Genomic DNA, 15,307 nt, shown 5'->3' with positions numbered 1-15,307 from the left:
GTGTAAACACTTCCTACCGCTGTACCTTATGATTTTTAAGAGAGAATTTAAAAACCAAACTTTCTTCAGATGTACACGAAATCGGGATTCCAGCAGACTTCTCAAATCCTTTAACACAGTTTCCAACAAAATACCTTAAAACCACCTTTTCTTCCTTGGTTCCAAGAATCATATCCAGTTATAGCCACTTTTGAAAAGACTAATCAGATTAAAATAAAACGTCGCATATACACAATTGGGTAGGCATGGGAACTTTGTTATCAAATCGCATGCTCCTTTATTGGCTGAACTGTTCTTTCTATTCTTACCAGGCAGAATTTATTCAAAAGACATATGAATGAAAATGATTATTTTTGAAAGATAAAACGTCATCGACATATCTATATGTCAAGTTGAAGGCCACAGCGAGAATGTTTTTCTCCTGTAGAAGCTTTTGAATAAATTTTGTGTCGTAAGAAAATAAAAGGAGCACAATTCCTGCCCATGGATATTCCAATAAACAGTTGGAAGATCTGATTACTAAAGACTACAAATATATTATCAATAAGGAATTCCAGCATCTTTTTTATATCAACTTCAGTGTATTTGGCCTAAATCCGAATGGTGTTTACCAAGGTAATTTGTTTGAATGACTGATCACTAGATATCAATATTTTCTTTTTACATTTTAGTTGAAGACGCAACATTCTATGATATCAAAAATATTTATCTATTTGATGTAATAATTAATTCATTAAACGTCTGGTGAATGCAATTTAAGTCATGGTTCTGTCGCATCTAAAGTCAAAACGGAGTTTTTGTGTCATGGTAGACGTTTACACAAGAAAAAAGACTATCTTTGCTAGGTCCGTGAATGCCATGCACAGGTAAAACACATTTCCAATTCATTCACATCTATATAAGAAAGAAAAATTCTCAATTTGGATAAACAATCCACGGGTGCGATTTACAAAAAAAGTTACGACTTACGACCAAATTTACATACTGGAATGTTATAGTTTATTGTAAGATCATTCACTCCAAATTCAAAATATCTTTTTTACAATGTTGACAATTAAGCCACAGAAAACTTTTCCTTCATTCACTCAAAGTAATAACAGTGTAATACAATCTAAGAAGAAAAAATCTCTCGCTGCGGCCTTCAATGCGACATTTAGATATATCGATGACGTTTTCTCTATCAATAATAATAGATTTAATTCATATATCGATTTGATATATCCCTGTGAGATCGAAATAAAGGACACCACAGAGTTGTCAACTTCTGCTTCATACTTAGATATTTTATTGAAAGTAGACATTAACAGCAAACTGACAACTCCACTGTATGACAAACGGGATGATTTCAGCTTCTCCATCGTCAACTTCCCATATTTATGTAGCAATGTTCCATTATCACCGGCATATGGTGTTTATGCAAGGTGAAGATAACGATCAGTGATCAATCTCATAACTCCTATAAGCAATACAAAATAGATAGTTGGAGAAACACGGACTCCTGACACACCAGAGGTGGGATCAGGTGCCTAGGAGGAGTAAGCATCCCCTGTTGACCGGTCACGCCCGCTGTTCGTTATCTTCACCTTGCACTTACGACTTTGTCGTAAGTTGTTTTGTAAAACGGGCCCCAGATACGTATTTTCGTGTTTTAAAGGGAAGGGGAAGGCAACTGAAATACAAAACAATACATGTATGAAGTTGGCTTCTAAAAAATGCATGACAAGCAAAATGATAAAAATAAAAAAGAAATGTTTAAAAATTGCCAGTCTTCATTGTCTTCAACAGCAGGGGCAGGAGCGGGTGTTGAGGTTAGAGTCTTTTTCTTTAAGTGCCTTAAAAATTCCATTTTTTCATTTCTTATATCATTGGGGGAGGGGGAATATTTTTGCTATTTATGTACATATTTCGCAAAAGGGTATATACTCCTGACTTTGAAGCTTATATTCTTCCCTTTCATTGCTACAGCTATACATAAATGATGCGTGGTAGAGGGCAGTCATCCAATACATTTTCATTTGTTTTACAAAGTAACAAATAGAGCATCCCCCTGCACCCTGATTCTACGTGTCCAGGAACAAACTAACCAAACTCGTACCTTCAAAGAATTTACAACATGATTGCAAGAGCCGCAAAATCAGAATAGTTTTCTTGAATGTAATTGGTTAGATCAACGCTACGACGTCATTGCCCACTACTATCATTAAAAATTCAAAGCTTGTCTTTGCAAAAAAAAAAACATTGGAATGTAAATATATCAATTGTATTAATTATTTCCCGAATGATCCTTGTTCTTTTCGAAAAAAATTTACCTAAATATTTCATGTAACGTGCCGTCCATGATATTTGTGTTGTTATGCAATTTGAGGGGATGCGGTAGAAATTCAAAAAATGTGACATAATCATTTCGTGTTTTAGAAATCTTGACGCGATCTTGCATTTAAGTTGGTGCATGAAAACATTCAATCATCATCCTGCCCAGGATATGAGTACCCTGTCGATTAGGTAAGAAATGACGCAGGGCAACTTCTTTATTTCACAAATTTACTCAACACAAAGGACTGATCTGCAATGTTCAGATAGGTGTCAATAGGATGAAATTGGCACCTGAGAGTACATATCATAATTAGGTACCGAGACGCTAATTGTGACTTTGGAATGTAAGCGTGCACACAAGATAATTAATAGAAAATGCATCATTGTCGAGTTGAAGGCCACAGTAAGACATATTGTCTTCAGATGTAAAAGCTTTTTTTTGTCATGTAAAACTCTCAATAAATATACCTTGTAGGAATATAAAAACAGGCCAGCAGTGAAAGGAGCGCAATTCGTTTCCATAGAAATTCCATCAGACTGTTAAATGAATTGTTCACCAAATGCTACGAAGATATTGTCAATAAGGAACTCCAGTATCTTTTTAATATCAACCTCAATGAGAGTTTTAATAAATAAAAAGCGTCTAATTGTCGAACTAGGTAGTGACAAGAGATTTCTTCCCATATAGGAACTTAAACTTCACTTAAAATGGAGATGCTATATCAATACTTGCGATGGTTTTACCTCCATGACATTGTCAAACATAACCAAAAAAACAGAATCTTGAGAATGGTATCAATAATGAACAAAGCTAATCATCTTTGTCAGATCTAATTTTTTTTATTAGATTGACCGTCAATATGCTCAGCTAAAAATACGTTCATTTTTATTCTTTTAATGTCCAGCATTATGAGATTGATCACTGTTCGTTATCTTTACCTTTCATTATTTAAAACAAAGAAATCCAGGCAGTTATTTCTCTACTGAAGTCTTTCATTTCTTGTAACCATGCGTTCACTGACATAGTTTGATAGTTTGTTAATACATTTCCCTCTATCCATTATTAATCAAATTTGACTACTGTACAATTTTATATCAAGTCTTTGCAAGAAAAAATTCCCATTATAACATTTTTGTGACATAATTGCAACTCTTTATGTCTGTCTGGAAATTGATGAAATATATAAATAAAATGATTGTGGTTCAATTATATATTACTGCTGCGTATCTATCTATCTATCTATCTATATAAATATATATATTGATGACCAGATGGATTTCGATAACATAATATCATTTATTTCTCTACAGGCTGTTTCGTAATGGAATAGCTCCCCCTCACTCGTCAGGAAAAAAATGACATCTAATGAAAAACACCTACACGACTGAGTACATGTTACACAGAAACATACTGGGTAGATGCTTATTGCTAAGCATAATTACACACAAGACTGAGTAAATAGAAATTTACGGGAATGACGGCAAGTATTGACAAGTTCTGAACGCTTATTCAATGAAGATTTTTTCGGGATGACATATTATAAAGAATTTCTCTAGAATACATAGATTTCAAAAAGTGCATGCTTCAGTTTTAGACACATTTAATATTCCAGTCAATGGGTCGAATGAATATGAGTTACCGTACCTATACTGGATTCCTAAACTACATAAAAACCCTTACAAACAAAGATACATTGCTGGATCCAGTAAGTGCTCTACCAAGCCCCTATCTTTGCTCCTCACAAAAATGTTAACAGCTGTGAAGGAGAAACATCAAACTTACTATGCGACTACATATGCCAGAAGTGGTGTTAATCAAATGTGGATTCTAAAAAATTCTGAAGAACTTTTAGTAAACTTGAAATCACAGAATTTTTGCCAAATCAATAGTATTAAAACCTATGACTTTTCAACACTATACACGACCATTCCTCACAATGAATTAAAGACTGGACTTTTTGACATCATAGACAGTTGTTTCTTCAACAAAAACGGAAAACGGAAATATTCATATCTAGTGACCAGTCATTCAAACACTTACTTTGTTAAACACCACTCTGATTCCACGCACAAGTACTCTGAAGTTGAAATAAAAAATATGCTAGAATTCTTCATTGACAATAATGGTCTTTGGTGATCAGGTCTTCCAACAGTCTGTTGAAATTCCCATGGGCACGAATTGTGCTCCTTTGTTAGCCGACCTGTTTTTATATTCATAGGAAGCAGAATTTATTCAAAAACTTCTACTTGAGAAGAAAAAATCTCTCGCTGTGACCTTCAATTCGACTTTTAGATATATCGATGACGTTTTGTCTATTAACAATGATAGCTTTCATTCATATGTCGATTTGATATATCCCGGTGAGCTCGAAATAAAGGACACCACAGAGTCGTCCTCTTCTGCTTCATACTTAGATATTTTATTGAAAGTAGACATTAACGGCAAACTGACAACTCAACTGTATGACAAACGGGATGATTTCAGCATCTCCATCGTCAACTTCCCATATTTGTGTAGCAATATTCCATTATCATCTGCATATGGTGTTTATATATCTCAACTGATTCGATATGCAAGAGCTTGTTCTGGATATAGTCAGTTTTTAAATCGAGGTAAGCTACTGACAAACAAGTTGATGGTACAGGGATTTCAACAGTCTCTATTGAAGTCAGCATTTCGCAAATTCTATGGTCGATATAACGATCTAGTTCGTCAATACAACCTCGCATTGGGTCAAATGCTGTCTGACGTGTTTCATACCGATTGTTAAGCCGTTCTTGGCACACTGATTTTGACTGCGGATAACTCCGTTTACATGATCAGGATATGGGGCTCACGGCGGGTGTGCAAGGTGAAGATAACGAACAGTGATCAATCTCATAACTCCTATAAGCAATACAAAATAGATAGTTGGGCAAACACGGACCCCTGTACACACCAGAGGTGGGATCAGGTGCCTAGGAGGAGTAAGCATCCCCTGTTGACCGGTCACACCCGCTGACTATATATATATATATATATATATATATATATATATATATATATATAAACTTCATGAAACCCCCTTTAAACAGACATACATAACTAGAACTAGATCCAGTAAGTGTTCTATCAAGTCACAGTCTTTGCTTCTCACATCAATATTAACAATTGTGAAAGAGAATCTTCAAACTTGCTCTGTGACTACATATAAGTGGTGATAATCAAATATGGATTCTAAAATATTCCAAAAAACTTTTAGTAAACTTGATATCGGAAAAGTCTTCTCAAATCAACAACATCAAAACGTATAGCTTTTCAACACTTTATACGACACTCCTCACACTTTACACGCCACTCCTCACGATAAATTAAAGACTACACTTTCTGACATTATAGACAGTTGCGTCTTCAACAAAAATGGAAAACGCAAATATTCATACACTCTATCTAGTGATCAGTTATTAAAAAATTACTTTGTTAAACACCACTCTGATAAAAGATTTTTTTCTTCTCACGAAGTTTTTCAATACTTTTGAATATGTAAGTTATGAAATATTTTGAATATGCGGCGTCGGTCTACCTGGCTATAGATAGTGAAATATATTGTTAGAATGTTAGTGCTCTAGCGCCTGTAATGGGAGTTTCCACAATATGCTTCCAAGGAAGCTGAGAAAATTCTAGATTAGACAAAAGCACTCTGAAGTTGAAATAAAAATTATGCTGGAGTTCCTCGCTGACAGTATCTTCGTGATCTTTGGTGATCAAGTCTTTCAACAGTCTGTTACAATTCCCATGAACATGAATTGTGCTCCTTTGTTAGCTGACCTGTTTTTATATTCATACTAAACAGAATTTATTATAATGAATAACAATAATGATTGGTTTTTATATGGCGCTTTTCCCGCGTATGCTGCTCAACGCGATTTACAATACATTATTGTATTGTATCTATACAATATACAATCTGTATATATACAGACCTTATATCAATCTAGAATTTTCTCAGCTTCCTTGGAAGCATACTGTGGAAGCTCCCATTACAGGCGCTAGAGCACTAACATTCTAACAATATCTTTCACTATCTATAGCCAGGTACACCTTTTACACTTGGGTGGCGTGAGGATATTCATGTAAAGTGTCTTTTTCAAGGACAGAACGTCGACCATGTTGCGGCCAGAACTCGAGCCCACAAGCTTTTGGTCGAGAGTCTGACAGTCTATTCACTAGGCAACCGACGCCGCATATTCAAAATATTTCATAACTTACATATTCAAAAGTATTGAAAAACTTCGTGAGAAGAAAAAAAATCGTTTCCTGTGGCCTTCAATTGGACATTAAAATATATCAACAATGTTTTGTCTATTAGCAATAACAATTTTCATTCATATGCCGATTCAATGCAAGGTGAAGATAACGAACAGTGATCAATCTCATAACTCCTACAAGCAATACAAAATAGATAGTTGGGCAAACACGGACCCCTGGACACACCAGAGGTGGGATCAGGTGCCTAGGAGGAGTAAGCATCCCCTGTTGACTGGTCACACCCGCCGTGAGCCCTATATCCTGATCAGGTAAACGGAGTTATCCGCAGTCAAAATCAGTGTGACAAGAACGGCTTAACAATCGGTATGAAACACGTGAGCTCGAAATAAAAGACACCACGGAGTCGTCTACTTTTGCTTCATGCTTAGATATTTTATTGAAAGTAGACATTAACGGCACACTGAAAACTCAACATTATGACAAACGAGGAAATATCATCTTCTCCATCGTCAACTTCCCATATTTATGTAGCAATATTCCATTATCACCTGCATATGGTGTTTATATCTCCCAACTGATTCGATTTGCAAGAGCTTATTCTGCGTATGGTCAGTTTTAAATCGAGGCAAGCTACTGACAAACAAGTTGATCGTACAGGGGTTTCAGCAGTCTCGATTGAAGTCAGCATTTCGCAAATTCTACGGTCAGTATAACGATCTAACAGTGGGACTAATGCTGTCTGACGTGTTTCACAACGATTGTTAGACTGGTTTGGCACACTGATTTTGACTACGTATATTTTCGTTTACCTGATAGGTATATATGGCTCATGGTCAACAAGGGATGCCTAATCCTCCTAGGCACCTGCTCTCACATCTGGTGGGTCAAGGGGTCCGTGTTTGCCCAACTATGTATTTTTATTGCTTATTGGAGTTGTGAGATTGATCACTGTTTGTTATCTTCATCTTTCATGTAACATAATCGTTAGTTAAATAAGCTAGAATGTGATAATGCTGATTTTTTTGTATGTCCCCCTAGGGACCTGGTCTCACCTCTACCTATCTATTATACTAAATTAGTTATATATATCTACATATACGATATTGAACTATCTATTTTGCATTGAATATAGGAGTGATGAGATTGATCATTGTTCGTTATCTTCGGAGAGTGGTAATGAAGAAATAGACTCTTCTAACGTTAAGATGGGGTCATATAAAATCTTTTTCTCAATATGGAATCTTGGGTTATAAATTATTTTGATTAGAAATTGTAGGTGATACTTGCTGATATCTTCCAAAATATGATGTAGATGAAATGTGAAGATAACGAGCAGTGATCATTCTCATAACTCCTATAAGCAATAAAAAAAAATAGAGAGTATGGCAAACACGGACCCCTGGAGACACATAGGAGTAAGCTCTTCTGTCGGCCGGTCACAACATCCGTGAGACTATATCTTGGTCAGGTAAACGGAGTTATTCGTAGTTACAAACAGTGCGCGGGTATGTTAAAGCAGGCTATGAAAATCTTTACTGGGATAAAATCCGCGAAATAATGTGACGTCATAAATGAAATTGCATGTACATTTAAGAGCGATTGAATTCTTGTCAACTGATAATTTTTATTTTATGTAATATTGATTACAAATCTCCCTTTTCATATACATTGCATATATTATATATATAGTATGCGCCACAGTACTTTTGATAGCATAGCCTATAAGTCACCACAGTCGCTCCTAGATGTACATGCAATTTGCATCTCTAGGCATTTACAAGAAGAAAGCCAATCGTGTGTAAACAATGACTCGTTACAAGTATAAGATGATGATCGTTTGTTGATATCCATTATAGTAGTTTGAAACTAGTACTGGACACACATTTCTCCGAATCTTGCTTGGGAAACTGATGAACTATTCCGGTGCTTTTATAATCGAACATTATTTGCGAAAAATACTCCCCTCTCCCCCTTATGTCGACATTCGATACTTTTGTTCAAATAGTAACGTCCATACTGGGAATGTTTAATTTTCGCAAGCATTTTCATGTAAATATAAGTACGTTTTCTCTCAAACTATTTCATATTCCAAATTATTTTACGAAACACTGCTGCGGAAATGGCAAATAATGTAAAAAATATGACACGCGTCGGAATGTATGCGAAAAGCAGACGTGTGAAAAAGAAAAAGGTGCAAAGTCACAACATGTGCGACACATAAATACCTTGACAAATAGCAAGGAGACGATCAAGTCAAGCGACACTAGCTACCATTGCCGCGTAACTGATGTTGAACTTGTAAAGGAAGTACAGTATAATTTGTCCAAACCGGCCTCTGAGTACTCCGGCGCTCTGTCAATTCCGGCCACAAAATATATTCCCTAACATTTCTTTAAAAATCCTTTATTAATAATTCCCTGTACTCCTGATACTGCGTATTCTGTATATCGGCCGGTTTACACAGTCCCAACTGCTATCAATTAACTTTAATTATCCTTTGTAAACCGGCCCCTCGATGATACACCACTCTAATTCTTGCGGTCAGTGGTATTCGGTGAACACAAGGTCCCAACTGCTGGTAATTAGCTCTAATTATCGCATTTAAACCAGCCACCCCACGATGACCAACCTGTCGGTATTCGGTCGATCACATCCGGTGTACACAAAGGGTGTCTCAAGGGAAGCCACAGGTAAGTAAAAGAGTGCAACTGGCGAGGAGTCGCGATCAGTTTAAAATAAAACTTGATATTTAGGGGGTGCACTTTTCAATTATGACAGCATCACGCAAGAGGTAATGGCACCCTCCCCCTAACGACAGAGACGAGAACTGACATTTAAAGACAAAGTTCAATTAATCGATGAATTCGATACATTCTTGGAATGAAACAAAATCGGCAACAATCCCGATATGTTTTCCAAAAGCAGGGTTTCCCCTCGTGGACTTTTCGGAGCTCTACGGCGAGTCAGACAGTGATGATATGCAGTTAGTTAGCACAACTCCCCCTGTCCGGTCGATCACTCGGCATTACATTAGTTTCCGTTTCACAAATTGAGAGTTGAAAGCGATACATTTACAATGAAAGCGGGAAAAGACAAATTTTAAACGAACACAACACAAACTTGACGAACGTACATAATGTAGTACTTGATAACAGCGATGATGTAGACGAAATCGACAATTTACAAACTGAAAATTGCGCGAATAATTCCCAGATTTTAAACTGTTTAATGAAAATTGAAACTTTATCAAATGAGCACGACAATTAAACACTGACATTTATATTTTTACATTTTGAATTCTTTTGTGATATATTAAAACGTTAGCAATCATTACACATGTATGCATAGATAGTGAATACAAGGGAGGCAACTCTCATTCTTGTCAACATTCTGCACTCCGGACTCTGTGCAAACCGGCCAATTTCCTTGGAACCACAGATAGCCGGTTTAGACAGATTATACTGTACATGTAGTAGCTCATACTGACGTTAACTTGATATAACTCGTGGTTTGAAAGAAGACGATTGTCGTGCTAGACTAGACGTTTTGTCTGAATCCATGTTTAATATATACATATATTTTTGAAAAGAAATAAAAAATTTAATTTGTTTTCATTAATTTAATTTTTCTTCCATAATCATGAAAATTCGAACCTCTTTCAGCAGGTTTAAAATAAATATAGTTTTTAACAATGTATTCCAAAAACAACCACGAAGAATTAGGCTGCCCCCCGTCTTTGACAATGAGCGTTTTTTTTATTTTGTAGTGCAAATAAATTTAAACTGTCCCCTCGCCCTTTACTTTTAACAGTAGTTGTAAATGTAAAGAATATAAGCTTGAAAGTTATTAAAAAATATTTCGCCAACCCTAACCCCAAGTGAATATACCAATGTACAACTTTAAGGACGCCTACCTCAAAATCAAGATTACCTTCACCCCTTCATATTTCTACAGGAAGTTAGGTATATGAATAGCTTTTAATTGCAGTGTTTGCAAAAAAAATATTCACAGGTTTTTGAGGAGTGCTTCATTTAGTATCTGGATTATCCTGTTTTTTAAGTACTAATTTCCACCCCAAATCATTACATTTCCCAATTTCTTATTATATGGTTATGTTTAAGCATGCTATTATTCTATATTTTACATTTTGCATATATTCTAAAGATTATTGTAAAAGATATAGATAAAAATTCCGCCAAATTATTTTTTTTGAATTCAAAATCGGAATGATCTTGTAAAATTCACAATTTTCGAAAAGGGGTGTAATTCAAAGCTTATTATCTCCCTTGTATACATAGAAACTGACCATGAAATTTATACACATTGTAAAGGACATCCTGATGTTCCTTCATGAAAAAAAGAAAAAATAATCATTTACTAGTTACTTTTGGCCGATATCAATATATCCCGCATAAAAATACTTTTTATACACCGTGTGAAAGGTCATAAACTAATGTGCACGGCAGTTACTGATAGAATCGTCTATTAAGGAAATATTTAAAGAAAACTGCTTAGCATCAGCAAAATGTAAAACATGGGCTAGATGGTTTCGTGTTTAAATGTTCAATAATTATTTCTTACTGAAAGTGGTAGGATTATGATAAACTATGAATGTTTTACCGTCATTATCGCCAGTTATACCAATATTTAAATCCTGGGGTAGTGTGCTACTATTCCATTTTCTATTAAGGTACATCCATGATCTATTTATAACAGTCATGCAATGACGTTATACGGAAGCGCATGATTGTTATGCTGTTATGATGCAAAATAGTTTTTAAAAGTTAGAAGCTTCCTCTCTCTGTGTACGACAGATTTTAAAAATTATGCAATTTACGTGCATAAAGGGTGCATGACCTGCCTTAACATACCTGCGTGTTCAAAGAACGGACTAACAATCGGTATGAAACACGTCAAACAACATCTGATCCAATATTATTTTGCAGAGGCAAACTAGATCGTTAAAACAAAAATAGAATGTGCGAAATACTGACTTTAAGTTATACTGTTCAAACCCCTGCACCATCAACTTGTTTTTTAGTAGCCTGCTTCGATTTGAAAAATACCCATACGCAGAACAAGCTCTTGTTCTCGAATCATGAGAGATATAAACACCAAGTGATAATGAAATATTGCTACACAAATGCGGGAAGTTGACAATGGAGAAGCTGAAATCCCCACGTATGTCAAACAGTTGCATTGTTTGTTTGTTTTCCGTTTATATCTACTTTCAATGAAATATATAAGTATGAAGCAGACGTTGACGACTTTGTGATGTCTTTTATTTCGAGTTTACAGCGATATTTCGAATTGACCTATAAACGAAAAATGTTATTATTAATAGATGATACATCGTCAATATATCGAAATGTCGAATTGAAGGCCATGCCAACATTTTTTTTCTCACGTAGATGTTTTTGAATAAATTCTGCTGCATAAGAATATAAAAACAGGTCAGGAAATAAAGGAGCACAATGTGTGCCCATAGGAATGCCAACAGACTGTTGGAAGACCTGATCACCATAGACTATGAATATATTGTCAGTGAGGAACTCCAGCATATTTTTATTACAACGTCATGGTACTTGCACGTGGAATCAGAGTATTGTTGAACAAAGTATTGTTGTTGTTTTTTTCGATTATTGAATCACTATATATTTATGTATATTTCTGATTTCCATTTGTGTTAAAGAGGCAACTGGCAATGGTGTCAAAAAATCTTGTCTTTACTTTTTCGCGAGGAATGGTCGTGTAAAGTGTTAAAAATTCAAACGTTTTGATGTCGATTTGAAAAAAGGTTTGCAATTTCAAATTAACTAAAAGTCTTTAGAGTTTAGAATCCACGTTTGATTTACACCGCTTCTGGCAAATGTAGTTGCACAATAAGTTTGAACTTTTTCCTTTCCACCTGTTAATATTTTCAGGGGCTTTGTAAAACATTACTAGATCTAGCGATGTATTTTTCTTTCTAAGGGTTTTCATGAAGTTTTTTAATCGTGTATAGGTACCGTAACACATATTCATCTGACTCATTGACTAGGATGTTATATGTTTCTAAAACTGAAGCATCGTTTTGAAGAATTTTATATTTTGAATGGGCAGTTGAAGCGTAAATACGATTACCAAATGTGGAATTAATGCCAAGTTCAGTTGTAATAATGATACTTGTATGCACTTGTGTACATGTAGCAATTCTACCGATTACCTCTCGCCCCCGCCCCCGTCATGAAATAAAATTGGAAGATAATATGGTATTTCAATTATGGAATTGTCAAAAGCGAGGTTATCATGTACACAGATGTGATTAGGTGTTAATGTGTAAATAGTGACCTAGTAGGCATATATGCATATACATGAATAACTAAAAATTTACAAATTAAGATCAAAGCTGAAGCAATATATATAGATTGAGAGGAAAATGGATATCTTAAAAGTCCGTGTAATCGAAGTACATCTGCAAGTGTCATGTAAAGAATCCGTTAAAGGTCAATTTAACATTACCTAAGGGCCAAAGGAAATGTGAAGATAACGAACAGTGATCAATTTCATAACTCCTATAAGCAATAAAAAATAGATACATGTAGTTGGCCAAACACGGACCCCTGGGCACACCAGAGGTGGGATCAGGTGCCTAGGAGGAGTAAGCATCCCCTGTCGACTTGGCACACCCTCCGTGAGTCCTATATCCTGATCAGGTAAATGCAGTTATCCGCTGAAAATAAAAGAAAATTATTTCAATATTGTGCAGAAACACAACAACAGGTGGGTTTTTCTTACATTGATAAATGTATATCGTATCTACTAGAATTATATATCATAGAATTAAAACGTATAATGGTATAATGTTTTATTTCATTTAAGAAAATAAATAAATTTGCTTACTCCTCCTAGGCACCTGATCCCACCTCTGGTGTGTCCAGGGGACCGTGTTTGCCCAACTATCTATTTTGTATTGCTTGTAGAAGTTATGAGATTGATCACTGTTCGTTATCTTCACCTTTCATCTTGCGCTATTGTGAAAATATGCGGGTTTTTTCCAAACTCTTGATCACATCGACTCTTGACTACAGTGATTATCCAAACATATTGACGAAGACAAGTTACGTCCCTTTAGCGAAGTGAAATTAGACATCTGCGAACTTACAGTCACAGTGAAGGGTGTTTCGGATATTTTGTGCTGGTTTAAGTCTTTAAAGCAACTAAAATATGCCTTTGATGGGTAGCTTTCAATGATGACGTATCATTTACGCAGTGATCGTGTTTACAATTGGGATAACTTGTATGCAAACACTTCTAAGAAATTTAGCCAAAAGAGAAATGCACAAATGACATTAAATGCGTCTAATGTCACTGTCATAACAGTTCAGATCCGTGAGTAGTTTAATGTTATTCATTTTGCCATAGTTATAAAATAATTAGACAGTAAACAAATAATATGCAATTCACCGTTGAACATAACATTCTAGCAAAATCTTAAAGAAGAAATGCCTGTGCCGATAGGTGTTTGTGATTAAAGTTTTATCACATTAGCTTTAATATTTGTGACCATTCATTAATGTAAAACTTATATGGTATCAATTTTGATGCACCAGATGCACATTTAGAAAAATTATGTCTCTTCAGTGATGCTCAACTGAAATGTATAAAAATCCGAAATGACAATAAACTTGTAAGAGCTATGTTAGGGAAAAAAGGGTGCCAATAAGTGAAGTCAAATTCGTCTAGGGATAAGAGCTATGCATGAGGGAGATAATACTTAATTTTGAAATTAATTTCTAAATCATACCACAGCAATTAAATATACAATCGTATTTTCAAGTTAGTAACGAAGTACTTAGCTACTGGGCTGTAGAGACCCTCGGGGATTAAGTGTCCACCAGCAGAGGCCTCTACCCAGGGGTCATAATGTAAAACTTATACGGTACCAATTTTGATGCACCAGATGCGCATTTCGACAAATAATGTCTCTTCAGTGATGAAATGTTTGAAATCCGAAATGACAATAAATTGGTAAGTCTGTCAATTCAAATTCATTTTGAAGTCTTCAATTGATCATTCTGCTATCATAAACGTATTAATCAGCAAGAAACATTTATTATTCTTAATATATCTATATATTTTTAGTTCTGACTGTCAGTATGCGGATTCAAGATTGGATGTTCTAATTAAAATTAAGACAGAAATGTTTTCGGTGAGGAATGTATAAGACTCAACATCATCATATGACAACACAAATGTGGGTCATTAAAATTCAAGTGGATCCAACATGGCTGTAACTTGTTTAAAGACGTATCTGCTGGAATGTGTACACTGAGAAAATCACAAATATTGAGACTGTTGGAGAATATGTGATGGACTTTTTTTTATTATTATTTCTCATCACCTTTCTTGGAAGTAACTCAACGCAACTGAATAATGCAACTGTACATGCAGTTTACTGATTAAATACTGATAAATGCAAAAACAAATATTGTGTGTTAGCCATTGTTTACAAACTAAATTTTAGATAAATCTTGAACATATAATTAAAGATTGTTTGATTCATTTCCTGCACTGACTGAGAACTTCACAGTCTGCAATTTAAAATGTACAATTTTTAAATTAATAGAAAGCAATCAGGATTTGTCTGACAGAAACAGAACAACTTTAAGGATGTATGGGACTGACATCAGAGTAATTAAAAAATCCTAAAAATGAGTGAAATAGATAGTATTGTACTCATTTTATCGAAAAAAGACATTTTTT

Source organism: Ostrea edulis, chromosome 5 (genome assembly GCF_947568905.1).
Source record: "Ostrea edulis chromosome 5, xbOstEdul1.1, whole genome shotgun sequence".
NCBI lineage: Eukaryota > Metazoa > Mollusca > Bivalvia > Ostreida > Ostreidae > Ostrea > Ostrea edulis.
Note: the sequence above shows the minus strand (reverse complement) of the source record.